This window comes from Hylaeus volcanicus, chromosome 1, assembly GCF_026283585.1.
Source record: "Hylaeus volcanicus isolate JK05 chromosome 1, UHH_iyHylVolc1.0_haploid, whole genome shotgun sequence".
Taxonomy (NCBI): Eukaryota; Metazoa; Arthropoda; class Insecta; order Hymenoptera; family Colletidae; genus Hylaeus; species Hylaeus volcanicus.
The window spans coordinates 25,531,599-25,545,145 of record NC_071976.1 but is presented as its reverse complement, the minus strand read 5'-3'; the positions used below and the strand labels follow the sequence as shown (position 1 = coordinate 25,545,145).

The following is a 13,547-nucleotide window of genomic DNA, read 5'->3' as shown; positions in this document are numbered from 1 at the left end:
TTGGACGCGATAGCCGGAAGAACGACATATCGCCCCGGGGGACTTGTTTCTCACCCTTCGTTCATCCCTGTCCAGCGAAATCTTAGCCGATATCAAACCGATTCCGGTCGCCACGAAGATAACCGAAAGTCTGATCGGCGGATTAAAACGAAATCACCAGCGTTTCGTTATTAATCAAACATTTCACATAAATTTCGGACGTTGGACTGATGGATAAATTCAGATAAATATGGAGTAGCTTTGTCATACTTTATTATAAAAATAAAAACTATTTTTGTGTTAATGCATCTTTCATTGTAAATTATAAGAATCTACTGATTCTCTTAATAATTCTTGGTGAAGATAGTTATTAAATGGTAATTTTCTATTTTATACATTTTATGAAGGTTTGATTAACCATAATAAAGTAGTTTTACGATTTGAGAAGTGTTACAAGAATGTTATGAAAGAGGTTTTCTTATAGAATAGGAAGTATCAAACATAGATAAATAATTATACTTGTTGTGATAGTTCGTTTTAAATGTTAACAAAAATCTTTGTTATTATATTATATCTTTATATGTATTATATTTTTCATTATATTATAGTTCAACAATTCTGAAGTGTTGAAAAGAAACCCACAAATATCAATGGCCACCTCCTTAATAATATTCTTGGGAATGCATGATTTCTCTGTGAAAATTAAACTCATAACTATCTAGAAATTCAGAAATGAGGTGACTTGCGCAACATAGGACTTGTTGTTTATACGAACTTGCTTCATTAATTCGCGTTGCTGAATTCGCCCCGAAAGTTATGTAGACTAATAACGAAACACCCTGTATTATTCGTGCCAACTTGTTGTTTATGCACGCGAGTGAAATCGCGGCACGCGCCGATACCAATTAACATGCTCTCGGTCGAAAAATTTAATTATGAATTTAATTGCCCGTAAATAGTCCCGTTTCATTTATTCCAGGTCATTTACCTATGTTTAATTTACACGACTAATTAACGAATGCAATTACGACGACGATATTTGAGCATAACGAATCAACGATGATTCGAGCCGTTCGGTATCATAATAATTAGGATACCCGATCTTTTGAGGAACGGAATTGAGGAAATATGTTTCTTGTTTCATGAAAAATCATTCTTATTTTTTTTTTCTAAAAATTTTATTTTTCAACTAATTTTTACATTCTACCAATGATGATCACATAATAATAGTCACTTATCTACGATTTTTATTTGAAGTTAGATTTTCTGATTTCGTACATTCGATTCCTAATGTTTTATTTATAACGTTCTACATCAGCGATTGTTTGAAGAGACAGAACGAGTTTTATCGTACGAAACGGAGTTCGAGGGGCAACTCTGAGCAGCAATTTTATCCTTTCTTCCACGCAAGCTGAACCAGCGAACAGCAGGAAGCAGAAAACTCCAATTGGCTACGTATCCAACGCGAAATCTCCTTTCCACCTCTTTCGAATCATCCCGTAATTGGGTTTATTAACTAAACCCTCGTCTTCGTATCCAATTTCAATTATCCTTTCAGCATTACGTGATTCTAACGGCCTCAAGTTTAATGCAATTTTAAAGCGCTCTTATATCGCGCACCGTGAAATCCGATTGAAGACGCCCTATTCAGCAAGTCTTGATTTAAAATGAAAATAATAACCGCCGCCGTAATATGGGGAGAATCAAATTTTAGATGGAGAATCAGCGAGATATTCCGAGCAACGTTCTCACTGGCGGAACTGCCGTGGATTCATTTGCTTCTAAGTTTTCTTCTTCAAAAACGAATTTTCAAATTTTTAGAAAAATTGAAAGCGGTGGAACACCGTTTCGGATTAACACGTTGATCGGCATGTCACCCATATATGGGTGACAGTGTTTCTCATTCAAGAACTAAAAAGATTAATTCTGAAAGATTAGACATCAAAAGAGACGAATTTAAATGAAATTCACGAATTTCGATGTAGTTACAAAAATAAAATACCACGATAAATGTTTGATTTCGTAGACTCCAATAGTCTAAATAATATTTAATCTTAGCAGAAATTTCCAAGAATATTCGTTTGGCAGTCAACGTGTTAAATGTAATAATATTCTATATGTATTAATATCCTGAGGTTTTGTAGCGAGGAGTATACTGACAAATTGTAATATTTGTGTTGAATTTTGGGAAAGCCTAACAAATAATGACCCTCCGTTAATTACGCAATCCATTCAACATACACCTTGTTTCTTAAATCCAAGATCAATCCTTCAAAATATGAATGAAGTTCTAGCTCTTCGTGTTTCCAAACGTCTCCAAAAAAAAAACCTTCAAGTGGCCCAGCATCTACCCACCTTTGGTAACCTACGCAACTAATAAATTTATAATCGACATGCTTTCTCGCATACAATGACAGAGGTGAACTGAGCCGATGCAAGATCGCCGCCAAGTATTCAGAAGCAAGGAGAACGCGAGAATTTCCCGAAGGGGTACGAGATCTCGTTTGAAAAATAAAAAGGCTGTCCCTTGGAATTTCAGGCGGCGTGATTACCGACGAATTAACGAGCGTCGCCCGTGATTTATCGGGCAATTCAGATCAAATAAGTCAGCACGCTGCTCGGTTCGTTGCCTGCTATCGTTCAATCGGACTTTTATATCATCAATGTGCTCGGTCAGCTTCCACGAGCAATGAGAAATACATATGCGCCGCGCTCGGGGTCGAGGGAAGCGCGAGATGTATGACGCAGTTGGCCAGTTTCTCGATTCGATATATTATCGAGGGAATAGGTTAGGGGAACCGTACGAATAAGCATTGTTGAATCGTTGAACAACCGCCGGGGACCCTTCAGGATCTGTGCTTAGATATAGCACGATTTACAAGGGAGCAACCCTGGCCATCGATCACGCTGGGTCCACACTCTGCAAATCATTGTTATATAACAAATTATATTGGAAGTTTGTTGTCCGAAATGTTTTGTATCGGGACAAGTTTGTGAGACGCTTTGCGTATCATTTAAGAAACGAGAATGGCGCTTTGTGATGGGCTGAACAAATTTTGAGGAAATCTGATGAACTTGGACATTAGATATGAAAAGAATTTTGTGTGTTGCGTTTGAGTAATTATCGACTTCGACTCAGTATTTGTATGGAAGACACCTTTTACATAAATTCTTGTTGAAATACAAATTACGAATATATTTAATTTTATTGGTAATATTAGAATATAATAAAAAATAAACATATCTTCATCTGATGAGCTTCAAATCAAAAGAATGATTAAAATTTAATCAATGACAAGTTGCTACTATTCGCCAATCAAAGGTCTATTCAGGTTTCAAGAATATATTTTTCGTTCGAGTACACATTACTTACATTTTAGTAAACAAAAATTGGTTTCCCCTTGAATCTATTTTCTTTCGCTTGCGTCCAATTTCTGTAAACAGAACTGGAGCAGCTTTAACGAAATAAAACGTGATTCGGATTAAACCAGTTACACTTTAATTCAGATCCCAACAAGTGGTTAAGGGTGCCAGTCCGAAAGATGGAACACGGTTTTCAAAGTAAATTCCGTTAGTTCAGTTTTGCCACAGCCGTGACCCCAGTCGTTTTAATTAGATTCCAGCGAACTAATGCCTGAATCTATGTAATACTCAAGAGTGCACAGTCTAGGGAGCGTTTTGCATCTTGTTATGCACTCTTGAAAGCCACCACTTGGAAGCACAATAAATTAATGTCCCCCGACTCGAATACTCGTTGCCACAGCGTGATACAAAATAAGTGTTCTAAATTGATTAATAAAAATGGAAAACATCTTGAATTAAGTGACTCGATGTTTATTTGAGTCTTCTGCGATAACGAAGCATTTACGAAGAATTATATTTACAGGTATTTTATCACGGAAATAAACTACTGGACAAAATTAGCGGAACACTTTTTTAAATGTTCATAATTATGAGAGGTTTCAACCGATTTCGGTGAAACTTCGTGAGAAATAGTCATCAAGTGTCTTCTGGGTGTATGCAAAGTTTCTACTAGCACAATTTCTACTTTCTAATAGGTAGTTACTATCATTGCTAGACACTCTTAAACAATTGTTTTTTTTACATATATAATTATTAAATATTACCCTTATCGTACCATGTAACTCAGCGTGGAATCGTTCGATTCGATTCCACCAAAATAGTCGTAGACGTACATAAACAGAATCAAAAAGTTTAAATCTACCAAAAATTTTCTGAATTAAATTACCGTTATTCTCATTCATTCGTGCTACCAATATAATAAGCACTAGTAAGTAATTTTATTTCTTCAATTATTTCAGTGTTAATAAATACTTTAAAGTTCTAGTTCACTCAAATAACTCGTTATCGTTTCACATTCACATTGCCATACGTTCAACAATTTTTATCACTTACTCTACGACATTTATTATGCTCCTGTAATCCTCTCGCCACCTTTGATGTTAAGATGTCGGAGAGATCATGAAGTAGTCTGCTGGTCGATTGATTTCTGGTAGATTTTCTGCGAGCATGAGAAAAAGAGGGGAGGGGGTGGCGCAGTGAAAAGAGGTCAGATTTTCGCGGCAGCGGTAAAGTTAAAAAGTTCTCCCGCTTTTTCCCAACTCTGTCTCCCTTCCTTTTCTTTCTGGCGGCTTAGTCAGCCTTCTGGCGGTTTATTTCCGTGGAATCGGCTTTTGTAGCTTTCGACGATGTGGGGCACTACCGAAAATGGGACAGGAAATGCGGTTAAGGCTTCTTCCAGAGGCACTGCGGGCATTCCGTGTCTTCTCTGCGACGCCTACCCTTTCATCTTTCTTCGCATTGTAAGCTACATGAGCAAAGAGACGCTCTGATAGCTATGCAGACACCAACGCGATTTCCGAATTAATCGAGCGACGCACAAAGGATTCGACGCTTTCATCCGTTTCTCTTTTAATCATCGACTAATATATATATATATATAGTTTCAGCCAGTATTTATCGCGAATTGTTAAGAAATATCCCCATTCATCGACCGGTTCAACTATTATATTGTGAAACGTTCTTCAATAATATTTTCAAGTCTATTCTTATGTAGAATTAACAGAGACGAAGTGAGATTTTATGAATATTACTTTATGTATTATTCAAGAGAATTAGGAAGAGCGAAAGTTATGAAGAAATAAATTCTGGCAATTCGGTAAACATGTATCAAGAAATAAGAAAAGGCTCGATGGAGAATATTGAATATCTCGAACAAGATACATTAAAATTAAATTATACAAAAGAATGGAATGGAAGAAATGACAGAATTACAAGGAAAAATGTTTGATGTTGAATGTTCTATGAATCAAAAGGCGAAGACCTAATAAAATTAAATAATTAAACACGAAAGATCTATGATTTTATTTATAAATCTGTATTATCATTTCAAGATGCATTTAAAACACCATCAATGTTCAAGGTTTCCTTCTTTTCTATTAAATACAAATGAAGCACCAGAATGCTAGTTGTAAATATCCACGTTCCCTAGTTCGATAAAATACAACCACTCTGATCGGAAACAGAGCAATGGAAAAGGTTTCTGGGATACCATTCTAATGCAAGTCGCGGGAGGTATATGTTAAGTGTACGCTAAAATTAGAATCTCATTCATATCGCGATGCCAACCGTGCATGGAGATTACATTTAGGACCATTGGTAGCTCTGGCCGTGGAACGGCGGGTTGCGCGATAAATCCAGGACGCAGATAAGCATCCTTGCGATCTTCTTAGTTGCAAACGAAATTATTAAAACGACCGTGGCCAACAATTTCTGTACGAAAAAAGAAAGAAAACGAACAAATAGTAGAAATATTCGATTATTAACTTGTTATATATCGATTATAAGATTAGTAGAATAATAAGTACTATTATTTGCTCAACGTGAAAAACTACGAACGAGGATATACTAGTTAATTCCTACACGAGTCGAAGTTAAGATTCGTCGCGGTGGAGGTAAAGGAAACAGCAATCGTTTGTGAAAACTGCAATTTCTCTTGCTCAAGAAAAAGGTGGCTCCTTCGATACGAATCGACGACTCGCGGCGCAAAACGAGAGCCACGAGTATTTTTCTTTGTTAGCCGTGAAATACCCCTCGCAGCTTGGAACTTGACTGACTGGCGAGGTTTCGATTAATCGCCGCTACGATGAACGAGGGAGAGAGAAGAAGAAAAAAATGGGAAACAGGTGAAGGAAGGAAGCCAACGGCACGGAAGAGAGAAACTGCGCTGCCTTTTGTAAATGTACGAGGTAACAACTCTCAAGAAGCCGACGGAAGTGGAATTGATAGCGGCCCAACGAAGGGGAAAAACATTTTATGCCGAAAAATACTTTCCACGCACTTGTCGACGGAAACTGGAGGCTGCGAGGCGAACTCTCGAAAATTAAAGACGGGAAATTAAGATTTGTTTTCCTTCTTCCGCTATTGGGTCTATAAACGTCGAAATGGTTCATGTTCCTTGATAATATGGAGCAATGTTTCGATATTAATCAGCATTTAGTAGGCCACTCAATAAGTGTTTTTTTTTTTTTTAATTTCATAGGGACGTTTTATTGATTTCGTCAGGAAGGTCGTAGAGAGTTGTAAAAAGGGAGCGTGATAAGATTTTTTTTCATAACACTAAAAGGTACGTTTCACACATTAATTCGAATAGCAGAACTTCTGCGAAATAATAAGTGACATGAACAAGTAGAATCACCTACTACTACGTTATTTCAAATTAAAAAAAGCCTCCCGAACTAACGAAGAAGTATGTTTAAAAAATGGACATTTTAATTTACAGTTTGAAGAATTAGTAAATTGTAAAATCTACATGCGAGTCACACCCAGCTTTGTTAGATGCTGTTGGAAATTTAACTGGTGTTCAATCATGCGAAGTACGATCCTTGCGCGTCGAGTGAAGTGAAAACATGGTTGAAACGACGACGCAACTGAGACGACGTTGGCAAAGAGAAATTGCAATTGTCAGAGCGAATCGAACAAAAGGGAAACAATGCTTTAACTTGATTCAAGAGATATAACTGATACGGTGAACGAACTCCTGCGCTGCGACACGAAAATTTAATTAAAAGACACGACCTGTGTCGGTTGTTCAAGCAAATTTAATATCATTGGAAATGTCTACGTAAATAACAAATATAGATCCAATGGTTGTTTAGTGTGCAATTATTTCAGGATTTCTTTTCAAGCATTTTATTACAGGCGATTCGATCCCGTTTCTTCATGATTTTCGTTGGTATTTCAGATGGATCGATAGTGATTTGACCATATAATTAGGATCGCCCATTAGCTGGATATGTGGAACGTGCGTAGTTTCCAGTCGAATAAGTAGTATTAGGACGTCTCTAACCGAACATACAGATTACACATGTTCTAATCAGACAAGTAGAATGTTGTCTGTCATACATCAGAGAGACATTATAGAATACCATGGACATAGTAGATCGAGGGTTGTAATTAGTTGGACAATTAGAGTCGACTTGTTTTTAAGTAGAATAAGCTCTGTCTAACGAGACAAATTGAATGACGTAATTCCTACCGAAGCTGGTACTGGAGCAAGTAATCAGCTTATATTAATGGGTATACTTGCCAATGTAATGGAGAACTGATTGTCAGTCTTAAGCTGGTTATTTATTATTTAACATGTTAGTCCATACGTTATTGAATCATCTTTAGAAAGGAATTCCCTAACATGAACAAATAATTATACACTAGTATTTTAATTACTTATGTGTATAAAAGAATCAAAAATCTAAACTCAATTCGATTTATTCATTCACAATGAGTAAGAATGGAAGTAAATTATATACTTTGAAAAATACCCAAGAATTTAAGGAGACCGATACTATCAAGCTTCGAAAGTCTTATTCGTTGGAATTTAGGTTAGCAACCACGTTGGGGATAAATTCCAAAGATAAAATCAACTCCATCGAGAACGATTTAAATAAAAAAACAATATTGTTATTACGATCACAAAACAATCCAAAAACATAGCTTACAATTGTTTATTATTACTTATCGAGGCAGGAAGAGCCCTCACTTTAATTCAGGCATAACCACGTTCTCTGATTACCTTTCGCCCCTAAATCTTCATCCCTAAAGTAGGCCACCGCCTATAAAGATTTATAGGCTAAAATCCTTCTTGTATATCTCACTCAGTCGTTCAAATAGATTTCTCAATTTCCAATCCCATAATCCTGCATCACTTTTCCTACTATACCAACCGTCGAGCCTGGTCCACTTTTCGCTTGCAACACAGAGAATCCCGTGGATTCGACGACGTTGCTCTCCTTGGGCTGGTGTTCTAAATAAAGAGCCGGCGAACGCGGGGCGAACTTGTTCCCACAGCGAAATTGCAAATTAACCCTTTTCTCCAAGGGGAGTTACTCTCCGCAGAGAAGTTCCGGATGGTGGTTCTGGTCACGTGCATATCGTTTCAGTTTGACAGCGAAAGAAGAACGAAAACACAGGATGCTGGCCAGACGATACTGGCGACCGCCCGGTGTCGGTGTTAACTTAGGACAAATTGAAAGCTCGAGGGGCCACCTAGCCCCCAATTTGTCTTCCTGCTCGTTTCTGTGCCCCTGAGTTTACCTGAGAGGATGCCCAAGGCATTATTGGCCGTTCGTTCCGACACCGAACCGGACTTTCAAGCGATGCATCATGAAATTTGACCGACAGAGACAGATACTCGATGATAACGTCGCTGCTTGTATTTTTCATTCTTGGGTCGGGAGAGTATGTTATTTTTGGGAACCTTCGTGATTTTGGAGGACGTTTGTACATTTATCAAACATATCTCTCAACTGGTGTATCGCTTTTGACATTTCTGGTTACTTAGCGGAAGTCGTGGACCCTCTGCTAGATTTAAAGATAGATAACTTCTTCAGGGATATTAGCATATATGTGTACATTTAGTTCTTGACTTATTTAGATAGTGCAATATGGAAACCACTAATATCGTGGATAAATATGGGAAATTGAGTTTCTCAGTGATATGGTATAGAAATAGTCAGCCAATTTATTTTTTTTATTTTTTTTTTTACGTGAGGAAATGCGTTTACGCACGCCCCCTCATAAGGAGGGGGTAGTGTGGGACTCGCCCCTTGATTTGATATCAAGGGGAATACCCACTAAAACCTCACGGTGGCCGGCCACGGCGCATTGGGGAGGGGCACCGGGATCTCTTACGAACGCTACCGGTGCCCCCCCGCGCCTCTCCCCCCCAACGAAGGGAGGAGTGCCATCTCCGGTGGGGAGTGAATACCTCCCCACCTGATCGCGGATGCCACAGCCCGCGGTCTCGCCTGTCCCTTTTAGTCGCCTCTTACGACAAGCAGGGATTACTGTGGGCGTGTTCTGTTCCCCGACCCACAGGGAAAAGCCAATTTATAGATACCATAACTCGACATCAAGTTGAATTTGTATTGATTTTAAACAAGTCAATTCATCCCTCGAGAGAATATATCAACAACGCTTGCAATACAACATAATAATGAGGAATGTACAGGATAAAAATTAGAAAAGAAATTCGACAGAAAGTTTATGCAACACAGAAGAAAATGTAACAAAGTACGAAGCAATACCATAAATATAATATTTGAAAACAATGTAGAAAGGACAGTGAATGTTATAACTAATGTACACAACTTCCCACTATAATTAAACATACTGCTCTTTTAAACGTACCACTAATCCCTAAATGATTTTAACAAATTGTTTCAACCTCCAACACAAACATCACCACGAATTCTGTTGACGCGCGTAACAGAATATTGCGTTTTCCAACAAAAATTTCATTACGAAATTTCCGCGAACCATGCCGCCATTCGATTCGCTCGCTCCACTTTCCGTACAATTTCGTTCTCCGGTGTCAAAACGCGTTTGGTTGAGAAATTGTAATATTACCATTCGACGCGTGCGCTTATTCCGCGGAAAGGCGTGTAATTAAATCGCCCTTTGTAAATTAAAGGGGGGAAAAAAGGTTGGTCGTGGCATGGAACCACCCCCACGCAGGCTCGTCGCTGGAACGTTCCGCTCGTCCGACAGAATTTCGGGGTCCGAAGGTTGTTCCCGGTATTTTAATGAATATCGAGAACAATGCGGAGATAACTACGGTCTAGACTCGCGCCTTGAAACAATAGCGTCCTCCTGCGAACGTTATCGCGCGCTTTGAATGGGCGTTGATTCTTATCGCGTTGAAGTACATGTAACCAAGTGAATCCTCGCGCGGATAATGTCAGAACTTTCAGAGATATATCGTACCTCCCAGCGGAGCGATCTCGAACTTGCTTCAACCTCGTGGCTTTACCCGTGGATTCCGATGCGATATGAAACGTCGTTCGCGGTTTCTTTTATTCATACTCGACTCACAAATCAACCGTCAATAAGTTCTTCTGGCGCAATTGCACTTCCTCCCGTGTACGAAATTAGTCCCGAAGAATTATTGATCGTATGAAGAAGTATTGAAGGAGATAAAGTTATTATACGCTTGTAATAAGAATGTTATATTTCTAGCTCCATAACAATGACAAAACGAAAGAATGAGATGGATTTATTGCCTGTTCGACACTTTTTGAGAAACGTAAGGATGTTAAAGTAAATTAATACTGGAAACTTAACACGATTTTCAAGTCATTATATGTAAAACCTCCCAAAAACAAATTTATTCTTGATAAAGCAGATGAAACAATAAATAGAATAATATATTTTATATTTCTTTCATACTTCAACACGGTTTTCATTCGCCGTTTTAATCCATAATGCACATTTTAAGCTAGAATCCCTAAATCTTATGAGAACAATTGTCCTATAGTAGGAACATTTATGAAGAACGATAATATTGAAATTAAAGTTGAATTATCACATATGGGCAATAATGTAGGTTGCACTAGACCTTAGCTTACCATAACTATAATAAGTGCCGTGGCGAACCATTTTCCGTCTGAATAATGGTACCAAACGAGTAAAATAATTAAACTCGAGAACTTCGCGAACCCTCCATACTTTCATAATAGAGAAAATTTTGCAATTAGGTCATTCAACGCCAAGTCGATCACTTTTTTGCGCTCGAGGTCAGGAATTTTAGTAAAGTTGAAGTACGATGTAACCCGTGTTAAACTCGAAAGGGAGTGAGAAGTTCGAGTACTCGCTTTTCTGATTTCAAGTTCGTTTAAAAAATATGGGACGTTCAATTTTCACCATTTTTTATTTTACCAAGGTTCGATTTTTCCAAGTAAAATTTCAGTTTAATTAATAATAGTCTTTGTATTATACAAATTTTTAAAATTCTTTACTTTGAAAACATCGAGTCACCTAGTAAAAAATCTAAAATTTTTAAATGTATTTCTTGAAGCTTCTTCTACAAAATAATATTATTTTTACGGAGGGCATTTTATGATCGACATTAGAAGAAACTGTGAAAAGATGGTCGTCGGTTGGAGAAAGCTACGTCATTAACAGAACATTTCTCCCGTTATGATAAGATGCATAAGTAGAGAAACGTCCAGAACAGAAGATGTTATTTCAGTGCTGAGGAATGGGTCTAGAGTACATAGTCAGGAACGTTTATTAACTTTGGTTGTGGGTTTCATTCGAATAATACAGCGTGAGAACTATACGATCAGCCGCCCGTAACAACCAACGTAACGTAAGTCAGTTATTTGATTCAAGGCGCACCGTGGCCTCCAACAGCTCATTATAAAGTCACTCATTAAGTACACATTCGGGAAATAATCTTATCTTGTAGAAGAAGTTGTTAGAAATATGTCCATATTTTGTACACGTTATTAAAAGTTCTACTTCGATTACTAATTTGATTAGACTAAATTAACATGAACTAAACATGATATAAATAATTAACACGATTTGGAGTTGGTCTTTAGAACAAACTTTGATTCCAACAATTTTTAGCGATGTGCTATTTCAATATTTCAAACGGGATCGATTCGGCATGAGACGACTTAGTTGCAACTCTTGGTTCCATTGGATAGCTGACGAATAAAAGTACTTTTCGAATTGAGTTAACTCTTCGTGCTTAACGAAGAAAAAGGCGATCGAGCTGCTGACTCATTCTTGGGAGAATGGGAAGAAAAGTAGACTAAGGTGAGACGAGGGAAGAGAGAAAAGGAAGATACGGGTAATTAGAGATTGAGAGAGACAAACACGCCGCGTCAGCAGAGTTGAGCAGGTGATCGAAATGGAAGAGGGAGAATTCGATTGTAAACAGGATAGAAAACTCAGACCTCCTTTGTAAGACACGGTTGTTAACGCTTATCTTTTCAATTTTCACCTCTCAACCCTTCCGCTACATCACATTTGTTCCTCAATTCAAAATTCACTGGATAATTATTAAAACAATCACGATGACAAATTAAATCTCCATTAGCTGACGCAAAACAACAAAATTCTATAGCACTGTACACGGAACCCTTACTAAAAGGAACAACTCCCCGTGATAGAGAGGAATTCCGGCTGCGCGAGGCAAACGTAACGCGGAGCATTAAATAAACATGAAAATAAAAAGAATCGCGCGTCCCAGAAAATACTTTCGGTAGACGTTCGCGGAGAAACTTGATACTTCCGACCGTGTCGAATGTTTCCTACCAAAGAGAGCAATAAACGGTGTATTCCGACGTTCTGGGAAACGTGTAGCCGCGTTTCGAGGAAAGGACACCGGTTCGAAAGTGGCCATTTTTTGGAATTGTTGGGAAAATAAACACTATCGCGTAACATGCACGTGTGTACTAAGGAAAAATAAAGAACAATTATTTAATAGACATGTGCTATTGAAGCGCATCAAATAAATTTGGGGCAAGTGATTAAGGACACCATTATTAATTGGTGCACAAACAAAATTTGTACATTAATTTTTATATTATATTTACCGTGTAATCGGGTTATATGTGTCATAACTTCGAATGGCACTTGTATATAAAAAAAAGAAGAGCAAACACAGATAGATGTTCACAATCTACATGTACATGTATGTGCTGAAAATTCAATACGAGAATCATGAAGAAAGACGTCAAGTTTCTTCTAATATTTCTACCTCTCATTTCAATGTTGGGATTATTCATGAAACCCGTGACAGGAGTAAGTGTACACGTTTATTTTCTTTCTTTTATAAACAATTAAAATGTTTTTCTACCCAACACGTTAACTCACTTACTGTTTGTAACTTGAATTTTTAAAGGAACTAAAGCAATGTAGATTTTCTCCTAAAAGCCGATGTAGTGACCCGAATTTCCGTAACATGTGCAAGGTACTTTTTAACTCTGATGATATAATCGCATGGTGTGTTAATATAATTTTTATGCTTATTCAAATCTATTTTTTAGAGAAAATGCTCATCAAGGAAATGAACTCGATTTTCTGACAAACGATGACGACTTTGGAATTAATCATTTTAGTTATTAAAAACAATGTAATTAAATGTGAAAATAAATAAAATTCTATGCATTACCTAAACATTTTTATATTTACGGATATTTCAAATATACCATCACCCTAAGCATTTCTATAAAAATGTCAACTATCGAAGCACGTCA

The 13,547-nt window shown here is 37.5% G+C and overlaps 1 protein-coding gene and 1 long non-coding RNA gene across 2 annotated transcripts in view; both read left to right on the top strand.

The window, feature by feature from the left end:
* LOC128882458 (B-cell receptor CD22) overlaps positions 1–13,547 on the top strand; it is a 451,951-nt gene that overhangs the window by 418,686 nt on the left and 19,718 nt on the right. The window lies entirely within an intron of this gene.
* Positions 12,975–13,460, top strand: LOC128882475 (uncharacterized). The gene is made up of 3 exons (XR_008458430.1): positions 12,975–13,092; positions 13,193–13,261; positions 13,338–13,460. It is a non-coding gene; the product is annotated as an uncharacterized LOC128882475 (long non-coding RNA).